The 23,104-nt window shown below is 45.1% G+C and overlaps 1 protein-coding gene across 1 annotated transcript in view; it reads right to left on the bottom strand.

The window, feature by feature from the left end:
- Positions 1-457, bottom strand: part of PXYLP1 (2-phosphoxylose phosphatase 1) — a 62,822-nt gene extending 62,365 nt beyond the window's left edge. The window contains exon 1 of the mRNA XM_050777985.1: positions 371-457. The gene's annotated coding sequence lies outside the window, so the exon portion shown is untranslated. The remainder of the gene's footprint in view (positions 1-370) is intronic.
- Positions 458-23,104: the final 22,647 nt, after the last annotated feature.

Below are 23,104 nucleotides of genomic sequence, written 5' to 3'. Positions count from 1 at the left end.
CTGCAGGGGACGAGGGCTTGGAGACAGAGCCGGGGGTTCGCAGCGGGCGTGAGACGGCGCCAGCGCTGGGAGAGGGGGCTACGGGGCGGGCGCTGGGGCTGGGACACCGGGCGCACGGGGGGAGTGGCAGCAGAGAGGGCGCAAGTTCTAGGCTCTGGGGCGAGCGGGGGAATAAAGGAGGAGGCTTAGTCGCGGGATTCAGACCCGACGCTTCGAAGCGCCCCCAGCCTTCCCGCCCCTCTCCCACTGGCGAGTTAGGGGTACCCCGTCAGTCTTCCAACCCCGGACCCCGGATGCCCACCCGCCTCGAGCTTCTGCGCTGCTCAGCCCCAACGGCAACCGCCCCGGCCCAGGCCCGCGCCGCACTCACCGCCCATGGTCCCAGGCCGGCCCCAGCTCCGCCGCTGCGCGCCCGGCTTGGCGCTCGCCGCCAGCTCCTCCCGGCGCTAGGGGAGGCGAGGGCGGCACGCACCGGCCACCGGGCAACTCGCGGGGCCCGGCAGCGCCCCCTGCCGACCCCGCCGTGCCCCGGATCAGCTCGGCCCGCCCAGCACCAGGCTCCCCGGAGCTCCGCCCTGGAGGCGGTGTTGCCGTGAGACTGGGTGGGGGCGACCGCGCGGGGTTGCTGGAAGACGTTGCCTCTGGGAGGCCCAACACAGCCCCGAGAGACTGGTCAGTCTGCAGAGCCCTCGGCGTGCAAAGCCACGGGCACGGACACGCCAAGCGCGCGAGGACCACGACCACAGACGCGCGGGGCCCCTGCGCGCTTCACAACTCCCGACCTACGGACGCGCGCCAAGGCCCAGGAACACAGCCCTGGCCGGCCCGGGCCCTGGTGTGGGTGCTTTGGGGCCACGTGCCTGCCCCGACGCCGCTGATCCTATCGCCGGGTGGGCGCGAGCGTCTGGAGTCAGCCTGCTGCCACGTAGACCCAAACTGTCACCCCCAACCACCCACCCCTTTCGGCCTATCCCACACTTCTCTTCCGGCTCAGAACACATCCGGCCTTGTGTTGCTCTAGTCCTCGCTGCTGCTCCGTCTCCAACTGCCTGCAGGGACCCAGGGAGGTCGCGGCCCTGCGCAGTCGCCCTTCCCACCTGCTCCCGGCCCGCGGCTTCCTTGGAGCAGCTGCTGAAGAGCCTCAGAGCACTTGAGGGCTGCCTGTAACGCCCCGTTAGACATCTGATAGGCGCACGGTTGTATTTGGTTTGATCAGTATTTGTGGGTCATTTATTGCAAATGTTAGGTACCAGCTGGTGGAGATTCCCACCAGATTTCTCTGTGGGAGATGAAACGACCAACAGCGATTGTCAGAGAGGCCTTCGCTGTCAGCTCGAGGTCTACAGCTGTGTGACCTAGCACAACTAGCCTCAGGCAAAATAGATACGGATTCGAATTTGCTGCTATATACCTTTAAGGTGCACTTTTGGGAGGATCTTATCCCTTGACCTCTGCTTTCTCTCCTTTATTGATGACTCTCAAATCCACACACTTGGCCCGGATATGTTAGCCATATTTCCCCCTACCCTCCGGTTTTTTTCTTAGAACTTTCCGCCTCAAGTTACCACGTCTGGCACCAAATTTTACCTCTTCTAAGCTCCCAACTCCATTTATCCCCATGGTTTCGCCATTCTCTCAGCCACCGGGCATGCCTTCTTCATCAGGTGCCTTAATGGCTCGTCAGTACCTGACTCGCTGCCTGTCCCCCTCTGGTATTCCCCCGATGCGGCGCTATCCTGGGCCTTCTTTCTGCCCTGAATACTGACAGCCTCTCCCAATCCATGAGCATGAAATCTTTTCACTGTCCCCTTTAGCATCACCTCCAACTCTCCCACCTGGCCCCCACAGAAGCCCACCCCAGCCCACCCAACAATGTCTCCTCTCCCCCTTCTGATTGTCCTGTCACCGATTCCAGGCTCTACTGCTTAGCTCACACTGTCACCCTCTTCTCTACATGGGTTAGTCAAGGTGCTTTCTGCTGTAAAAGACAACCCAATTCACACTAGCTTAAACCACAAAAGGTTGATGGGCTGTGTACATGAAGAGCCTGTCTGCTTCAGGCCTGGCTTTAGTCCCAGGGTCTCAGGGACTCCCCCTGTCAGCTTTGCTTTCTTCCACATGAGCTATGCTTTCATGCGCACATGAGACCCTGGCAGATCCAGGCTCACAGCCTCACAGCTCTAGTTCTAGCAGAAAATCAGCTTCTCTGCCAGCGATTGCAACTAGCCTTGGACCTGGCTTTGTTTGCAGGATTGGGCCACATGTCCATGCTGGTGCTGTCAGCCTCTGTGACTCCATGGCAGCTGGGTTCACTCGTGGACACACTGTCACCCTCTGCATGGAGCATGTGGGCACTCCTGGATCCCTTCTCTGTCACAAGGGGACTAAAGGTAACTCAGGACACCATCTCTAGCCATTTCTCTGCAAAATTTGCCACACCAGCGCTTTGCTTGATGGCGCAGGGCATACTGTGGGGGCAGAGTCTCAGCCCAGAGATAAAACACAGGCCCTCTCTGCTTTCAGTTTCCTCCTTAACCTATCTGATATCTGTGTCTTTGTACCACCCCCTTCGCTAGGTCCACACTTGGTATAGGGATGGCCTCAGGTCCTCATGGAATCAGACATCATACTCTTCCTAGACTCATGTCCTGTTTCTTTCCCTCACCTTCCCAGTTCCCTGAGGATGTCTATGCTACCTTCCGTTCTAGAGGAGGCATCTCCTCCCTCTTCCTGTGGACTCTGAGTTCTGAGTGGTACCCACCGAGCCTTAATGGAGAAAGGGGCTACAGGGAAGGAAAAAGAAAAGCTTCCTACAGGGAAAATAGATATGGGGAAGCCTCTCAAGACCGTTATTCCCATTAAATCTCTTTCCTCCGTGGTTGCTGAAGAGGTAGGATGGCAGCCTGACACAGCTGGGGACCATCTGGCCAGCACCTGGGGAGACTGTGCCAGAGACTGCAGCTGACAGAGGAAAGCAGAGTGGTGAAATAGGCAGATTTCTTTCTTTCTTTTTTATTTACCTTCACAAGAGAATGGATGTCATAGGCAGGTTTCTGCTGTGCCTGAATCCCACATACCACTGGATTTTTCAAGCACATGTTCCAGTAAATACCCCATTTTCCCCTAAGCAAATTAGAATTGGATTTCTCTGTCACTTGCAACCAAGAGAGTCTTGACTAGTATAAGCCCCTAGTATAGGACCTCACACATCAGTTCCTGTAAAATAGTAACTATCATCACCATTATTAATCTGATAAATGAGCAAGCCATCCTCTTTGGTGACTGTAAACTGTAGAAACGAAAAGTGCATGCTGTGTGTTCAATAACTTTTGTCTCCCCTCCTATTCCCAGCCTGCTCCTTTGTCCTTTCCAAATTCACATCTTGACCTCCAAGGAAACCCTCAACATTCATTAAAAGCAGAGCCCACCCATCTTATAAAAATAGTCCCAGGCTCACCCAAGTCATGAATATTCTGCTAGGCAGCATTTGCTGCCATTTTACACAAGTAATCCCTTCCTAGACTATAAGCAACTGGGAGCAGGTGTCCAGCTTCAATTCACTTTCAAGCCTTTGAGCAAAAATTGTACAAATATTTGCACAGCCTCCTTTGTCCTGTACTGTAGACTTAGAGAAACAATGAGCTACTGCCTGTACACTTAAAGGGACTCTACCACGGGGAAAGACAAATAGTCTAGGACAGAGACTGAGGTAACGGATGACAATACCAGGGAGTCCTCTAGGGGATGGAGGTGGGGTGGTTATTTGCACCATGTTCTAAGTTCCAAAGGCCTGTGCTGCCTGCAGTCTTGACTTATGACAGATTTTATACATCCACACTAAACATTTCTCTGTGCCCATCACAGTATCCAGATAATACATTTCATTTCAAAATTCCATTTACCATGGGTTTTGTTTTTCCGATTACAAAAGAAGTACCTATTCATTGTTGAAACTTGGAAAAATACAAAGCACACAAAAATAAAGATTAAAGCTAAAATTATACCTAATAGATTTATGTTGATTAATATAAATCTATCTGAGAACATCAAACTATGATGTAAAGAGAGAAGATTGTCTCATTCACACTTCTACCCCACACCTGGCAACTATAGGGCGTCAGGGAGATAAATATCTTGCAAAAAGCTAAAGGTCATCTCTTAGCTTCTTGCAGAAATGCTGCACTCTCTCTAACACATGTGTAGTTTTTAAACATGCAATTCAGGCCAGCTCCAGGGTGGTCTGTTCTCTATTATTTATGTATGCATGATTCATTTTACTGACTACCAGCTGTAATCCCTTCTCCCCACCCCTAGCAGGCCTATTATGCAAGTCCCTTCCCCCTCCTGAGAGCAACTAAGGAGGCAAACTCATTTTCCCATCTATCTGGGTGAAATTTAATTAGAAAGCCAAATCTGGAAGAACAGAACACAAAATAACCACATTAAATAAAAATAAGAGATGGCTCTGAACTTGACCTTGAGCCAAAGAATCACAAAGAACTGCAGTAATTTGCTGAATCATAGATCTAAATATTCATTTTTGTCTTCTAACCTCTAAGCCCAACTGAAAGAGGCTTCTAAAGAAAAAAAGAAACAAACAAGTACTAGATGAACACACATAAATCACATTTACAAGTCATAAAAGGGACCAGGCGCGGTGGCTCACACCTGTAATCCCAGCACTTTGGGAGGCTGAAGCGGGTGCATCACGAGGTCAGGAGATCAAGACCATCCTGGCTAACACGGTGAAACCCCATTTCTACTAAAAATACAAAAAATTAGCCAGGCATGCTGGCGGGCACCTGTAGTCCCAGCTAATCGGGATGCTGAAGCAGGAGAACGGCGTGAACGCAGGAGGCAGAGCTTGCAGTGAGCCCAGATTGTGCCACTGCACTCCAGCCTGAGCTACAGGGCAAGACTCTGTCTCAAAAAAAAAAAAAAAAAAAAAAAGTCATAGAAGGACAACAGGGTAACTCTGGCTTTCTATTCCATCTAAAACAATGCCAGGCACATAGCAGGTACTGTATGAAAATTGGATGAATGGATAGATGGGCTAAAAGACCATACTTCTTGTTTTACAATGGAATGTTAATCAGAAAGGAGATGAGAGGAGATTGAGCAGCTGATAGAGCTTTCTGTAGTCTCATGGCCACAGCAATTGTAGTTCGGGGTCCATGAGAGATGGGGCCTAGGCTATACCCTAGACTTCCAGTTAGGACCCAAAGGAGAAAGATTAGAAGCTGGAAAACAGCCTTATAATGCTGTAAGTCATTGCCAATGTAGAATTCTATGCCCAGAGTAAACAAGAGACAGAGAAGAATCAACTTGCCCAAAATCAGTCACAAAATTAGAATTAGGTAGTGGGAGACCCAGCACTAGAATCCAGGCCTCCTGAACGTTTCACTAAACTGCACTGGGTTCTTTGCCCCATATATATGTTTTTTAAGCCACTGAATAAAAAGAAAATAAAACATCTCATATTCTTCAAAAAGGAGCAGAACAAATTTATCTTACAAGTTTGGATTGTTCACAGATTGCATCCCAAAGCTACTTGGGCTCACCACTTCCCTCAGTGGATCCAGGCGACTTATATTCATGAACACTGGCTGAGTTGCCTTGGGTTCTGAGACCCTTTGCCTTCAGCTCAGGCATCCCCGTTGAGCGACAGACCAGAATATCCAATTGCTTACTCAGTGATTCCGTTGAACTTCTCAAAGCACCCAAAACTCCATGATGTCCAAAACTTAACTGGTGTTTTCTATTGTAGGGAATAGCACCTGTGCCAACTCTCCTAATCTGAAAATGAGAAACAGGGGAAACACCTCTCTCTCCCTCATCCTCCATATCTGGTCCTTTCCCAAGTCCTGTTCATCATTCCCTCTATGAATATTCCTCTAATTTGCCCACTTTGGTTGTGTCCATCACCGCTATCGTCCAAACCATGGATCTGCTTTCTATTACTATGGAGTAGTTTGCATTTTCTCAAAATTTATATTAATGAAATCATATAGTATGTATGCTTTTTTGCTGGATATTTTTCACTTACTTAGCATAATTATTCTGAAATTCAGCCACACTGATGCTTCTATCAATAATTTGTTCGTTTTCATTGCTGACTATTTTTCCATGGTAAGGACGTCCCACAGTTTGTTTTTGATTCACCATTGATGGACATTTGGATTGTTTCCAGATTGGGTTATGACAAAGCTTCTGTGAACATTCGTGTACAAGTATTAGTACTTGTACCAATGAACACAGGCTTTCATTGCTTTTGTGTAACTATCTAGGAATGGCATAGCTGGGTCACACGGTAGGGATACGTTTAACTTTTAAGGAAATTGTAGAACTGTTTTCCAGACTGCTTATACCATTTTACACTCTCATCAGTAATGCTGAGAATTCTTTTCGCTCCATATCCTCACCAACACTTGGTATGGTCAATATTTTTAATTTTAGCCATTCTGGTGGGTGGGTAGCAAATATTGTTTTTGCTTTAATTTGCAATTCACCATTGTTTCATGATGCTGAGTACCTTTTCATGTGCTTATTTGCCATCTGTGTATCTTCCTTGGTGAAGCATCTGTTCACATCTTTTGACTATTTAATTGGGTTGTTTGCCTTATGATTGAGTTGTGAGTGTTCTGTATATATTCTAGACACAAATCTGTCAGATTTACATTTGCAAATATTTTCTTCCAGCCTATGGTTTGCCTTTTTCATTTTCATTACAGTGTATTTTGAAGAACAGAGTTTTCAATATTGATAAAGTGCCACTTACTGATTTTTTTTTTTTTTTTTACAGTTCTTGATTTTCGTGTTCTCTTTCAGAAATTTTTGCCCAACCCAATACAACTATGATTTTCTTCTAACTTCCTGAAGAAGGTTTACAGTTTTGGCTCTGACATTTAAGTCTATGTTCTATTTCAAGTTAATTTTTATATAAGGTATGAGGTAAGGGTCAAGTTTTTACATATGATTCCAACTGTTCTAGCAGCAGGTGTAAACATCATCCTTTCCCCAGCTATGTGCCTGGACACTTTTGTAGGAAATTAATTGATTTTTATCTGTGGGTCTATTTCTGAACTCTCTATTCTGTTCTACTGATCTAAATGTCTATCTTATGACAATACCAAACTGTCTTGATTATAGTAGCTTTATAATAAATCCTGATGGCAAGAGCATAAGTCTTCTAATTTTATTTTTTTCTGAATTGGTTTGATCACTCTAGGTCTTTTTCATTTCCATGTAAGTTTTAGAATCAGCTTGTGAATTTCTACAAAAAAAAAAAAATCCTTGTTAGAAACTTGGCTGGGATTGTATAGAATCTGTAGATCACTTTGGAAAGGTTAGCTATCTTAACAATATTGAATCTTCTGACACATGTACACCATATTTTTATATTTGTTCACATCTTCTTTAATTTTTCTTAGCAATGTTTTAGTTTTCATTGCACAGGTCTTATACACTTCTTGTTTATTTACACCTAAGGATTCAAAATTTTTGATGCTGTTATAAATGATATTGTTAAGTTTCTATTTCTAATTGTTCATTGATAGTAGACATAAATAAAATTGAGTTTTGTATTTTGACCTTGTATTCTGCTAAACTAATCTGTTAGTTCTAGCAGCTTTTTTAGGTCCCTTAAGGTTGCCTGCAGAAATGATTATGTCATGTGTGAATAAAGACAGTTTTATGTCCTCCTTTTCAATCTGGATGCCTTTTATTTCTTTTTCTTGTTACTTTGCACTGACTGAAACTTAGTATAATGGTATAAACAGGGGTGGTAAGGTTGGACATCTTTGCCTTGTTCCTGATCTTAGAGGGTCTTCAAGCCATCCACCATTATGTATGATGTTAACTGTGGGCTTTTCATAAATTGCTTTTTTCATGTTAAAGTTTCCTTCTATTCCTAATTTACTGAGAGGTTTTTTTTTGGTTTTGTTTTGTTTTTTATCAGTAATAGATGTTGTATCTTCTCAGTTGCTCTTCGTCCATATAAAGAGATGGATCATACAGTTTTTAGTTGAGACTATCATATGGTTTTCTTTTTTATCTGCTAATATGGTAAATTGTACTGATTATTTTTTAATGTTAAGCCAGCCTTGGATTCCTGGGGCTAAACTCCACTTGGTCATGATACATTACCCTTTTAATACATTGCTGGATTTGATTTGCTAAAAATGTTTAAAGAATGTTTATGTCTACGTTTATGAGTGATATTGATCTATAATTTTCCTTTTTTCATAATGTTTGGTCCAGGTTTCAGAGTAATGCTGGCCTCATAGAATGACTTAGGAAATGCTCATTCCTATTTCAGTTTCTGGAGAATTTTATGTGTATGAGTATTATTTCTGCCTTAAATGTTTGATAGGCATCACCACTAAGCCATCTTGACCTGGAGTTTCTTTAAGGTAAGGTTTTATAGAATTTTTATTTAAAAGATTAAGCAATTGTGCTATGATGTTACAATGACTACAACATCACTAGCTAATAGGGCTTTTTCAGCCCTATTATAGTCTTATGGGACCACTGTCATATATGCAATCAATCATTGACTGCAGCATCTGTTATGGAGCACATGACTGTACTTTAAAGATGTTCTTCCACTGTCTTCCTATTTGCATTGTTTCTGACAAGAAGTCCATTGTCACTCTTATATTTCTTTCTCTTTATGTAATGCCTCTTCCTCCTCCCCCTGCTTGCTTTTTATAATTTTCTCTTTATCACTGGTTTTAAGCAATTAGATTATGATTCATATTGGTCTAATTTTCTTTATATATGAAGTTTTCACCAAATTTATAACAATTTCTGCCATTATTTTTTGAAATATTTTTCTGTCCACTACTGTCTTTTGAGGACTCCAATTACACACATATTAGACTGCTTGAAATTGTAACACAGCTCACTGATACTCTTCATTTTTTCCATCTTTTTTTCTCTGTGTTTTGTTTTAGTTTCTATTTCTACATCTTCAAGTTCACCAATCTTTTATTTTCTGCCATGTCTAATCTGTTGTTAGTCTCATCCAGTGTATTTTTTTGTCTCCGATATTTTATTTTTTATATCTAGACATTTGATTGAAACTTTACTTAAAAAGTATTTTTTGCTGGGTGTGGTGGCACACACCTGTAATCCCAGTGCTTTGAAAGGCCAAGGTAAGAGTATCACTTGAGCCCAGGAGTTCAACAACCAGCCTGTGCAACAGAAGGAGGCTCTGTCTCTACAAAATATTTAAAAGTTAGTCAGATGTGGTGACACGTACATGTAGTCTTAGCTACTTCGGAAGATGAAATGGGAGGATCATTTGAGCTCAGGAGGTCAAGGCTGCAGAGAGCCATGTATGCCAGCCTGACAAAGGGCAAGACCTTCGTAAAGAATAAAAAGAAAAAAACTTAAAAAGTATTTTTCATGTCTCTATTTAACATGCTCATATTTTCCTCTACTTTATTGATCATATATAGTAGAGTTGTGATTTTTTAAATGTGCCTGTTTATTTAATGTATAATTTCTGGGTTGATTTTGATTTTTTTCCCCTTATCATGGGATGTAGTTCCTTGCTTCTTTACATGCCTGGTAAGTTTTGTTCAATGCCAGACATTGTAAATTATATTTTTGTGGGTACCGAATATTCTTGTTTTTTAACAAATATTTTTGAACTTTGTTCTAGGACACATAAGTTACTTAGAAATAATTTGCTCTGTTTGAATATTTACTTTTACATTTTGTTATGTGGGATCAGACCAGCCTTTAGTCTATACCTGGTTTTTCCCCATTACTAGAATAATACCCTTTAGAGTACTTTATTTAAGTTCCCATGCATTACAAGGTTTCCCCACTATGGCTGGTGGGAGCACTAACAATTCCCAGCTCTGTGTAATCCTGGATGTCAGAGACCTGTTCATCTGCCTTTAGTGGGGGTTAAAAGATCCCTTCCACCCAAGAAACTAAAGCAACGTTAGGTCTAGCTAGCTAATACTAGAGCTAGCTGCTCCTTCAATTCCCAGAGCACCAACATATTTTCACACACCTCACAGGGAGCAAAGAGCTAAGGAGTCCTAACTCCCTCATCCTCTGACCTTTTCTCCCTCCCATCATACCTGGCTCCAACACCCCATCCCCACTACCTTGGATCCTACCTGGGTTTCAAAATATCCTAAAACAGAGAGGTTGAATTGAGCCATAGGCTGGGGCAGGGTAGGAGGTAGGCCTGGGACAACTGGGGTGATCTGCCATTATCCCAGAGAAACAAAGGCAGGATCAACCTAAGTCCTTTTGGAAGGGTGAGAGGCCAGCATAATGGCAGTGTGGCAGGATGGACAAAGAATGAAGTGTGTTTTCAAGAGGTCTCCAATCCCCATTCATTCATTTATTGAGTGTTTAAGGCATGCTCAGCACTGTGCTGGGTATCTTGACAGGTATTTGACAGCCCCAAAAGCCTGTTTAATAAGACATATGATCAAACAAGCATCAGACTACAATATTGAGTCAGTGGTAGGGGTTGAGCAGGGGGCCTAACCTGGCCTGGAGAAGAGGGAAGGTTTCCCAGAGGTGAAGGTCCATTGAATGAGCAGAAGTCAGCCTGGCTTTTCTTCCCTCCATGGTTCTGGCAGGGGCAGATGGGGCAGAGCCATGTCCTGGGCCCTTCAGGGTTTTTGCACAGCCTGGCCTCTCAGGCAGAAGACAGTTTGCAGATGGACTCTACTTCCATATTCTGAAGGCCATGACTCTCAACTGAAGCTCAAAAGCAAAGCACGTCTGTGTGTGCTCCTCTCTCACGAGAAGGGCTTCCTCAAGAATTCTAAATGACCCATAAAAACAATTTCCCTTTATTGAGCACCTCCTGTGCACCAGACCCTTTGCTAAACATCTTCACACACACCATCTCATTCAAGCTCCAGTGGTTGTTGGGAATATTAACTCCATTTTACAGGTGAGAAGAATGATGCTCAAAGGGTTCAACAGCCTGCCTAGCATCACACGGCTCTCTGGGTGGAGCCAGGTTTGACCTCTGTTTGCCTGACTCTTGCCTCCCTTCTCAATCTCATCCCCCTTCCATCCAACACACTTGGGTTCCTCCATTAACTCTCACTCCTCCTGGTAGAAGCCCCTGTTGGGCCCAAGAAAGTTGGGGAGGATGGATGATCTCAACATCCTTCCTAACTATGCTGGCTCCTGGCCTAGGTGAGGTGCAGTGTCATGTCTGGACCTTGGTGAATGTCTCAGCCCCTTTCAGGCTCCCAGCTCCTCACAAATTAGCCACCCTGTGTCCAGTCAAAACTCACTTTTGACTTTAAAGGATCCAAGTTACCAGTCCTTTTGAATGAAAGTGAGAAGCACCATGTTCTTCTCCTAGGCTATGGTGTTGTTAAAGAAAAAATTTTTCAGGGATACTTGTTAAAGCATGGTCAGGAGACTTTATTTGGGACCATCACAACAGGTTTAGGGACCACTGCAGTGGGGTTTTGCAGTGGGGGAAAGAGATTGGACCAAACTCAGACAGGCAAGTGGGAATGTATAGCCAAGGAGCAGGTTGGGGGTCAGTGGATGTAAAATTGCTAAGAGGAAACACGAGGGGCAAGATAAATTATGGCTCATCTGACCTAACAGGATTCTTTCTGAAATCAGGCCAGGGTGACTAGACATCACCTGAGGGATGGTGGAGGATGACGAACCCATCAGATATCAAGGCTGGTCAGATATTGAGAAAGACCGGATATCAAGAGTGGACAAGGAAGCACACAGATGTGCTTAGGAGAAGGTTCAGAAGCCTGGCTGAAGCCTGGCCAAGCAGATAATTTTTTTAAGTGTGTGCCAGTGTTGTCCTCTCTCTGTGGAAAGAGAGACTTCATCTGCTTAGAAAGGGACCCTTAGGGAGGATTTGGGGTATAGAGACTCTCAGCCTTGATCCTGTTTCCTTCGCCAACAAATCAGAGAGCCAAGTTCTCTGGGCTCCTTGCCAAGTGCAAATAAGGGATTCCCAGCACCTGGTTCCCCTGGGATCTTCCACCAGAGCCTAGTAGGGGGCAGAGAGGTGGGACCTGCTGCTTGGCCTTGGGCAAAGTCAGCCTGTGGGGGTTCCTGGAGGCCCCTCCTTGGTCACCTCATACCGAATTATGGACAAGAGGAGAGACTCTACCCTACAGAGATACAGTGTTTGATTCTTACCCCAGGTTTCAACATAGGCAGACTGGAGAAGGACCACAGTATCTGGGGCTGCTCTATTCCCTGGGCCAGGTGGCCTGGGGTGGGCAAGAGGATGGCAGAGGGGGAAGGCAGCCTTCTTCTCCAGGGAGATGGAATGCTGAGCCTTGCAGGTGTCAGCTGCCTTAAGGTTCTGGCATCCATCAAACCATCATCAACTCCAGGGCTTCATGTCGAGGTTGAAGAAGGCAAAGGATGTGTCCCCTCTACCACGTCCCAAAAGTGGGGGAACTACTTCTTGGAAACCCTATTCTCTCTCCTTATTCCAAATATCCAGGAGAGCTTGGACAGGCCCCACCAGTGCTCATACAGGGCAGTGGGTACAAAACCCTGGCCCGGGCACTGGACTTGGGCACTCGTTGAAATACAGATTCCAAGCACACACACAGAGATTTGTTCTCAGGAGCTGGGCTGAGACAAAGGTGGAGTAAGAGAGGAGCCTAGGGTGAAAAGTTCAAGGAGCCCCTGTTCTCAGGAGCAGAACCTGCCCTTGCAAGACCCTGAAGCAATGGCCTCCTAAGATTTGTGGCCTGGGCCCCTGGTTGATTTACCCTGCTGAAGTTGTTGGCCTGTTCAGGAGGTCTGGGGATGGCCCTGAGGGCCAGCCAAGTTTGGGAACCATTGCCCTCCACAAAACAAGCACTCAGCATCATACACAGAATAACAGGCAATGCCAACAGGGCTGCCTTTCTTCTTAGCAATGGCAAGGAAGTGTTAGGGCATCTGGGTGGCTAGGAAGCTGGGATGGATGTGATGGTAGAATAGGAGTCTGGGGAAGGGAGGAGCAATGGGGAGGACCGGAATGATGACAGACAGACAGGAATGAGGTTGAGGAAGGGTTTGGAGGCAATGGTCTTGCCCACTTCAGTAACTCACAATTCCTATCCCACCTCATCCCTTGAAACCAGCAACCCACTTGTGCTTTGGGTGGCAGCTGGGAGGTACAGGGCGATGGACTCCCATGTGGTGGAGATGCCTGGGCTGGGTGGCTCATGACCCAGCTCGCAGGGGGCACTCTCTGCTCACCAGATTGAGGTTCACTGTGTGTGCTTCTCCTGATGGGTGAGCAGCCACAAAAAGCAGGGCTGGGAACCACTGTGGAAGCTCCTCTTAGCATGGCCCCTGCTCATCTGGGGCTTCCTGCTCAAACTTCTTTGCCCCTCCAGGCTGGCAAGGCCCTTCTACCTCCTCCCCTCTGCCCATCCCAGCGGCCACCTTGAGGTCCACCTGTCCTTATTCCTTGCACTGATAATGAAGCATTGTCCTTACCCAGCCCACTCTTCTGTTTTCTTCTGTGATGTTCCCTGTGATGTTCCCTGTTATCCCAGGAGTTCATCAGGATCTCATTTCATGTAAGGGATAAAAGTAAAGGCCAAAGAGGTTAAGTGACATGACCAACATGACCCAGAAATTTGTTCGTCAGGTTTGAATAAAATTAAGGCCCAGGGTCATTTTTCTCCATGTGGTCTTGGTCCCATCAGTCCAGCCCTCCTCAGCCAATCAGAAACGTGAAGGCTGCATGGCATGATGTCATGGTTCTTCACCAGGGACCTTTGTGCAGGTCTCAGGTCCCCTGTGCAGGTCAGCCCTATGTGGCTCCTACTGCCTTGAGTAGCTGTGACTGTCACCACAGTGGGCCTGTCAGCTTCTCAGATGGCCATGTCCCTGAATGCCCCAGAGAGCCTTCACATGCCTGGTGATCAATAAATGTCTGCTGACCGAGTTCCTGTTAATGAACAGTGATGCTTCATCAGTGAATATTGATGGATTGGGACTCCTGCGTACTCTGGACAAGAATCCAGGGCTTTTGCCAAATGCAGCAAAGAAGAATTCCCAGTAAGTTGAAGGCATTCTAATCCGCTACACAGACAAATCTGTAATTGATTCAGGCCGGGGGATGGGGTGTCTCTCTGTTGTCATGGTGACTCATTAAAAAAAAAAAAGAAAGGATTCTTTAACAGCATCCCAGACATTATGACTCTGAAGTAATAGCCCTTTTAAAATTGAACCATATTAATAAGATCCACCCGACTGCACAGTGTTTTTTTCTTTTTTTTCCTTTGGATGCATTATTAACCTGGCTAGCAACAAGACCTCATCAATGCAAAATGCCCATTCAATAAGAATACCATTTCCAGCGTTGAATAAGGAAAGCTGCAACTCTCCAATTCTGGAGATCCTAGTGGGTAAGGAATAAGCTCCGAATGTGATCTTTGGGTTGCAGAGTCTTGGAGGACCAGGATTGTGTGTGGGTCATCTCTCTTGGTTGAATCCCTAAAACTTGGGGCAGCCTGTGCAGGCACATGAACCAGCTAGCCACAAAGCATCAGAGGGAAGTTGAGAAAAGAACAAAGTAAATTTCACAGAAGTTCTACGTTGTGTAAGAGATGAATTGCAAAAATCTTGATTCTCACAGTTCTTCTACCCCAGCATCAGTTTTCAACATTGGATTTAACATTTGCAAGTATTTACTGAGCACCATGGTGGACAGACTCTAAAATGACTCCCAACAGTCCCTACCTCTTGGCATTCACACCCTATGTAATCCCCTCCACTTGAGTGTGGGCAGGCCCTGCGACCTGCTTCTAACAATAGAATATAGCAAGGCAATGAAACAATACTTTCATGATTTTGTTACATAAGAAATAACTTCTGTCTTGTTGGCAGACTTTGTCCTTTACTGGCTTTGATGAAGCAAGATGCCATATGGTGAGCTATTCTATGGAGAAAACACCCTGGAAATCAACTGAGGGTGGGCTCTGGCCACAGCCGGCAAGAACTGAGACTCTCAGTCCAGCAACTCACAAGGAACCGAATCCTGCCAAGAACCACATGAGCTTGGAAGTAGGATCTTCCCCAATCAGGTGTTCAGATGAGACTCCAGTCCTGGCCAACACCTTGATTGCAGCCTCATGAGAAAGTCTACAAGGAGACTCGCTAATCCATGCTCAGATTATTGACCCACAGAAACTTTAAGATAGTAAACATGGGTTGTTTTAAGTTAACACCTTAGTGATTATTGGTTACACAGCAATAGATAACTAATACAAGTACCTACTGATGTTGTAAGTGCCATGAATACACCAATGAGTAAGATAGACAATGTCTCTGCCTTAATGGATGTTTCATCCTATTTTAGGATTCAGACAATAAGTAAATTAATACATTATTGCTATGAAGAAAAAGCAATTAGGGTGAGGGGACAGAGTAGGGAGTGGGTGGTATTTCAGATAGGGTTGGTGAGGAAGATTCAGTGTGATGAGGAAGTGTTTGGGCAGAGAGCTGAAAAAGTGGGCACATCTGAGGGAAGAGTGTTCCAGGCAGAGGGAAGAGCAAGTCCAAAGGTCCTGGAGTAAGGAAGGGGTGAGGATAGAGCTTGGTAGGTCAAATTCCAGTTGGTAGAGGGAGTGTTGTAAGAGACGAGCTCAGAAAGTTAGTGGGGCCAGACCATAAATGGCCCTGCAGATTGTGGGGAGGGCTTTGATTATATTTGCCATGTGACAGGGGGCTCCAGAGCCTTCTGAACAGCTGAGTGATGTGACCCAGCCTGTGTCAGAGTCTTTCTGAAAGGACGATCCTCCTCTAATAGCCTTGACATGAATTGCTACTCAGGGCCTGGAAAGTGACAAAGAGCCTTCTGATCCATTTTCCTCCAGGGGTTCTCTCAGAAACCCTGTAGGGTGGATGGGGCAGGTACAGGAATTCCTCCCCAGCTCCCTAGGGAATTCCTCCCTAGGGAGCTGTGCACTCCCCTAGTTTAAAATGCTGGTCTGTGTGGCTGGACCCCTGGGTCCTATTTCCACACTAGGAGCCATTAGAATAGAGCAGGACAATTGATGAATCACTCCAGTCATGCTGTGGGGACCCTGGGTTGTAATGTCAGAAAGGCTTTTGGGTTTGTGTGTGGGATGAAGCAGGTGAAAAATGGTGCTTTCCAGGTGCATGTTATTTGCAGCAAAGGCAAATGAATGTACAGCGATTTTTTTTACAGGCATCTCTTTGTAAGATTTTGAAAATCTTCTCTTTTCTTTCCTTTTTTCTTTTTTAAGCTCGAGGCCCTCTGAAGGCATCTCTTTGAAATGTCAAAGAAGGAAGACCCTGAAAATATTTCTCATGAATTAATTATATAGGGCCCATTATTACGAATCCAAAATATTGCAAATGCCATTAAGATGATGTGCTTTTTCTTTGAGTAGTACTCTCTTTATTGTGTTCTTTTAGAGGCCATAGAAATACATATTAGAAATTTTATATATTTACATACATTATTAATCCTTCAATTTAACTTTTTCCTGTAACATTACATAGATACACAGTTTCATATCTGTAATTTTGTTACATAAACATAAACCTCAGTGCTGAAAGAGAAATTTGTCTTTCAGCCCTGTCCCTGAATTTCAAGAGATTAAGTAAAAGGCTGCTATAATTTCTTAGTGGGTCCTGCTGCCTTGGGCCATAGAACAGGGGAGGGCAGCAACCGTATTGGAAGACAGGTGAATAAAATCTCATTCTGCCCTCCATCCATTCCCTCATCCATCCATTCATCTACTTATCCATCCACTCATCATCTATCCACTGCCCATGCATCCATCTTTTCTTTCATTCACTCATTCATTCATTCATTCATTCATTCATCCATCCATCCATCCCTCACCCATCCTCCATCCATCTATACATCCATCTACTTATCCATCATCCATTCATTCATTCATCCATACTTCACTCATACTCCATCCATCTATACGTCCATCTACTTAACCATCATCGATTCATTCATTCACCCACACTTCACTCACACTCCATCCATCTATGCCTCCATCTACTCATCATCTATCCATTCATTTATTCATTTGTTCATCCCTGCATTTCACACATATTTATTGATCACCAAACATGGCCAGACACTGCAATAGGGAACTGGAGACAAGGCAGAGATGTTATTTTGTCTCATATACAGTCTAATCTTTGTTCTGCACACAAAGTTTGGTTCCTTCCCCATAGCACCACTCCACCACTACCCTTGAACTCTCATTTATGCAATCACCTATTTAAGTCTTGCTAAGGGATATGCAGTTAAACTTTGCTTTCCATTCTTGAGTAGAATCCAAAAGACTCCCTCAAAGCACTCCTATCCCACAGTGTGTGCCTTTGAGTCTGAGATGGACATGATGAGGGATGACAATCAGAGATCTTGGAATCTGGTCCAAAGTCCTTCTGGCACTTAATTCATGGGAAGCTCTTTAAGGTGCCAGTACTAATAGTCCAAAGCCTTCTGAAACATTCAAATGTGTTGAATAATTACTATATATGGCAGGAGTGATGGATGTGCTCTTATTTTCAAAAATATGGTTCTTTCTAGGTCCTCTACCCCTTCTGCTCTAAAATTTTGGAGTGTTCCTCAAGGTTAAACTTTCAGCCATCTGCTTTATGTAACCTGAGTTAATCCTTCAACTTAAGCTTTTAGATTTTAACAAATCTAAATCCTGGGCCAACCAGATCTCCTAAGCTCTTGACTTGTGCCTCTATTTTCCTGTTAGACTCAGGTGTCCTAAAAGGAATTACTATGAGCTGAATATTTGTGCCCCCCACCCAAGATTTAAATGTGGAAACCTAATCCCTAATGAGATGGTATTAGGAGGTCATGAGGGTGGAATACTCATGAATGGGATTAGTGTCCTTATGAGGAACTACAGAGACCAGAGAGCTCTCCTTCCACCATGTGAGGACACAGTGAAAGGACACTGTCTATGAACCAGAAAGCAGACCCTCACCAGACACTGAATATGCTGGCACCTTGATCTTGGGCTTACCAGTCTCCAGAACTGTGAAAAATAAATGCTCATTGTTTATAAGCCACCCAGTGCACAGTAAACTGTTATAGCAGCCTGAGCAGACTAGGGATAGAAACTCAACCTGTCCCAAATTCTTTTTTTTTTTTTTTTTTTGAGACAGAGTCTCGCTCTGTCGCCCAGGCTGGAGTGCAGTGGCCGGATCTCAGCTCACTGCAAGCTCTGCCTCCCGGGTTCACGCCATTCTCCTGCCTCAGCCTCCCGAGTAGCTGGGACTACAGGCGCCCGCCACCTTGCCCGGCTAGTTTTTTGTATTTTTTAGTAGAGACGGGGTTTCACCATGTTAGCCAGGATGGTCTCGATCTCCTGACCTCGTGATCCACCCATCTCGGCCTCCCAAAGTGCTGGGATTACAGGCTTGAGCCACCGTGCCCGGCCCCAAATAAAATTCTTACAGCAACTACATTAAGGTCCCCAAAGCTCTAAGATATGATGAATGAAATACACAAAGGATGCCTCCTGGGTTAGCTGGGGTAGTACAGAGAGACTGCAGCTAATTCAGGGACATAACCCATCTCAAGAAGTGTGCAATGGAGGCAGGGTGCGGTGGCTTATGCCTGTGATCCCAGCACTTTGGGAGGCCAAGGTGGGGAGATCACTTGAGGTCAGGAGTTAGAGACTAGCGTGGCCAACATAGGGAAACCCATATCTACCAAAAATACCAAAATTAGCTGGGCGAGGTGGCATGTGCCTGTAACCTCAGCTGCTAGGGAGGCTGAGGCAGGAGAATCGCTTGAACCCAGGAGGCAGAGGATACAGTGAGCTGAGATCGGGCCACTGCACTCCAGCCTGGGTGACAGATCTAGACTCTGTCTCAAAAATAAAATAAAATAAAATAAAATAAAATAAAATAAAATAAATAAGGAGTATGCAGTGGAAGGTGAGCGGTAGAGAAAACCTGGGGTTCAGAGAGACAATATTACTATCCAAGGAGGAGTGACTCTGGATAGAGGGTCCTCAATCCTGCCACTAGGGAGGGACTTCAGCCATGGGGTGGGAGATTCTTTTCAGGGTCCCTGCTTCTTAAGCAGCTGAAGGGTTAAAACCTTACCTTCTCAGCACATAGGTACCAGGAAGTCGTTATTTGAGAATGATCAGGAGCCTTCCTGGCATCAGATCAGGATCCCACTGCTGTGAACATACTCCTTCTGGGGCAAGGGGTACGCCAGTCTCCGGTGAGTATGGTTAGTTGGAGCCAAACCCTGACAGATGACATTCTGAGTGGCCCAAGAAACACAGCCCAGCTGAGGCCCAGATTCTCCAGGTTCTGGGAGCCAAGGGAGGCACTATTCATTTTATATGGTACTAATGACATCCAGCTGACTTACATTCATACCAGGTTGGTATGATCACTTCTTGCTGTGATTTCCACATCTGTTGGTTCTGGCATTTCCTTTGTCTGCACAATAATATAGAAGAGCTCAGTTTTAGGAGATATCACTCAAGTAGCTAAAGTTTGCCTGCCATTTAAATGTATTTGCAAATGAAATGTAAATTGGTACAATTTTAGAAAACTATTTGGTAGTATTTACTAAAATAAACACCTACTCCATGATCTAGAAATTCAATTTCTAAGTATATGCTTAACAGAGATAAATGCATACATCTGGCAAAAGACATACATAAGAATGTTGATCACAACCTTTTCCATTACAGCCCCAAACGTCCATCAGGAGGAAAATGGATTAGAAAACCCCCAAACTGTGGCTATCTGTACAATGGAATACTACACAGCAATAAAAAGGAATAAAATACAGGTGTGTGCAACAACATGGATGAATCTTGTGGACATAAGATGAAAGAAAGATATCAGAAACAAAAGGCTACATATGCTATCATTCCCTTCACATGAAGTTAAAGAGGTGGCAAAACTAATGATGTTAAAGGTCAGAGGTTAGAGGTCAGGTGGGCAAAGAGTGGGACTATTGCCTGGGATCAGGTGGAAAGCAACCTTGAGGGGACTGGAAATATACTTTATCATGATTTAGGTGTTGGCTACATGAACATATTTATATGTAAAAATTCACTGGCTGTACACTGAAGATTGGTTCACTTTTTGCCATTTATTGCATCATACGTTTTCAGCATTAAAAGACACTTAAAAATTTCTAAATGCATTTATCCCTGAGCAGAGTATTACTCTAATCCAGGAGAGCAATGTGTTTAATCTTTCATATAGACTTTAATAGGGCAAAATTTTTCTTAAGAGGCTGAGTTATGGGGACATCTGTAGCGTGGCTGTGGGAGTGAGCGGTAATAGATATTTTAGAGTTTCAGGCTGCATCATCTCTCACAACTGCTCAGCTGTGCCCTTGTAGCATGAAAGCAGTCCTAGACAATAAATAAATAAATGTTCCAATGAAAGTGTTTTTTCTCTTTTTTTACAAAAACAAGCAGTGGGTTGGATTTGGCCTGTGGATTGTAATTTGCCAAACCCTGATCTAGTCCGTTGGTGGTGATGTCCCAGGAAATTGTTGAGGCTTGAGGGGCCCCTGCAGGGCTCACCAGGGAAGAGTGCAACAATGCATTCATTAGGTCTAGCTTGGGGGAGTGTAGAGCACTGGCATCAAGGGTGCCAGTGCTCATTCTGCTAAGCAGTCAGTTCCTCACACTTCATTGATAAGGAGCCAGCTCCTCCCACAGAGGCCTCTGTAACCCTTGTTTTATAGGAAAAAAACTCCCTTCATTCTTTTTTTTCTTTTCTTTTTTTTTTTTTTTTTTTGAGACGGAGTCTCGCTCTGTTGCCCAGGCTAGAGTGCAGTGGCCGGATCTCAGCTCAGCTCACTGCAAGCTCTGCCTCCCGGGTTTACGCCATTCTCCTGCCTCAGCCTCCCAAGCAGCTGGGACTGCAGGCGCCCGCCACCTCGCCCGGCTAGTTTTTTTTTTTTTTTTTTTTTTTTGTAGTTTTTAGTAGAGACGGGGTTTCACCGTGTTAGCCAGGATGGTCTCGATCTCCTGACCTTGTGATCCGCCCATCTCGGCCTCCCAAAGTGCTGGGATTACAGGCTTGAGCCACCGCGCCCGGCAAACTCCCTTCATTCTTAATCCTCACAATGAAAGCCTCATTCAGCACCTGCCTTCACTGTCTGGCCCCCAGGACACTGCTACCTACACATTCCTTCAATGCAGTGACTCCTCCTTCATGCCTTATACCTCAGCTGTACCTACTCCCATGCCACTTCCCCACCACCTGGCATAAAATTCCCCTCTCTTTGGGGGCTTCTGCTAATTTGTAACTGCCAAATGGGTTCACCTTGCCCACTGCCTAGACAGAGCCAATTTATCAAGACAGGCGAAATGCAACAGTGAAAGAGTAATTCATGCAAAGCCACCTGTGTGGATACCGGAGTTTTATTATTACTCGAATCAGTCTCCCCGATAATTTGGGGATCAGAGTTTTTAAGGATAATTTGGTGCGTAGGGGGCCAGTGAATCAGGAGTTCTGGTTGGTCAGGTTGGAGATGAAATCATAGGGAGTCGAAGCTGTCCTCTTGCGCTGAGCCAGTTTCTGAGTGGGGGCCACAAGACCAGATGAGCCAGTTTATCAGTCTGGGTGGTGCCAGCTGATCCATCCAGTGCAGGGTTTGCAAAATCTCTTAAGCAGTGATCTTAGGTTTTACAACAGTAGCCATTTGGGGAGGTTTACAATCTTGCAGCCTCCGGCTGCATGACTCCTAAACCATAATTTCTAATCTTGTGGCTAACTTGTTAGTCCTGTAAAGGCAGTCTAGTCTCCAGGCAGGAAGAAAATTTGTTTTGGGAAAGGGCTGTTACTGTCTTTGTTTCAGATCTAAACCATAAACTAAGTAAGTTCTTCCCAGGACTTAGTTTGGCCTACACCCAGGAATGAACAAGGACAGTTTGGTGGGTAGAAGCAAGATGGAGTAAGTTAGGCCAGATCTCTTTCACTGTAATAATTGTCTCAGTTATAACTTTGCAAAGGTGATGATAAAAGAAAAACTTCAGCCGAATTAAATTTAAAGGAGTTTAATTGAGCAATGAATGATTTGCGAATCAGGCAGTCCCCAGCATCACAACAGATTCACAGAGACTCCAGCGCAGCCACATGGTGGAAGAAGATTTATAGACAAAAAAAGGGAAATGACACACAGAAACCAGAAATGAGGTACCGAACAGCTGGAATGGTTACAGCTCGGCATTTTCCGTATTTGAATAGAGTATGAACACTCAGCAATGACTGTTCATATGGCTCAAATGGTTGAAGTGTGGCTGACGGAATTGGCCAAGACTTAGCTATTGTTACAGGCACATACTCCTAAGTTAGGTTTTCAATCTTGTCTACCTATTAAATTCGGCTGCAGTTCGTCTGCAAGGACTTAACTATAGAAGTACAGAGTCCTTCTCAGGCCACCATATTTAGTTCACTTTAACAGCAGCTTCAATATAACCCTGTCACCCTCATTCCTGTTCAGTGCTGACACATCCTACCCTCCTGGACACTTCCTTCTCACCGCCTCCCTCCTCACTGCAGGTCCTGTCCTCACCCTGGAGTCTCCAGTGCCCAGAGGCTGACCTATCCAATATCCTAGCCTCTGGGGCCGCAGACAGCCAGGGCCTTCATTTCTCTTCTGCCTCAGCCACTCCCACCCACAGCCACACTGCAGACCTCCCCATTACAGAGCCCCACTCCACCAGCAGCATCTCACATCCACACATCACACTCTCGGAACAGTCCCTCCCTCCTTCATTATCACCACACCTGTCCCTCACCCTGCTGAAGACAATTGACAAGAAACAGACACGTGGAAAGACCTCTGCCCTCTATTTACCTAAAAGTAGGAAATAAATTTGTAAACGTGTCCCACCTCTCCTCTCTACCAGGAGGGACAGGAGTTGATCACTAGAGACAACTGTAAACCAAAAATAAAATTCAAAACCTCGCAACCAAGGAATAGACCCCTCCTCTTAGCTAAGGGGAGTCCTGGGAAACCTGAAAGACTAGTTTAAACCATGATGGGAAGGTGGGGAGGTCAGACATGGCTCATTATGCTCTCCTCCCTTTGGAACTCAGGCACAACTGACCATCATCAACA

The sequence above is a fragment of the Macaca thibetana genome, chromosome 2 (genome assembly GCF_024542745.1).
Source record: "Macaca thibetana thibetana isolate TM-01 chromosome 2, ASM2454274v1, whole genome shotgun sequence".
NCBI classification, from domain to species: Eukaryota; Metazoa; Chordata; class Mammalia; order Primates; family Cercopithecidae; genus Macaca; species Macaca thibetana.
This window is presented reverse-complemented; position numbering and strand designations above follow the sequence as displayed.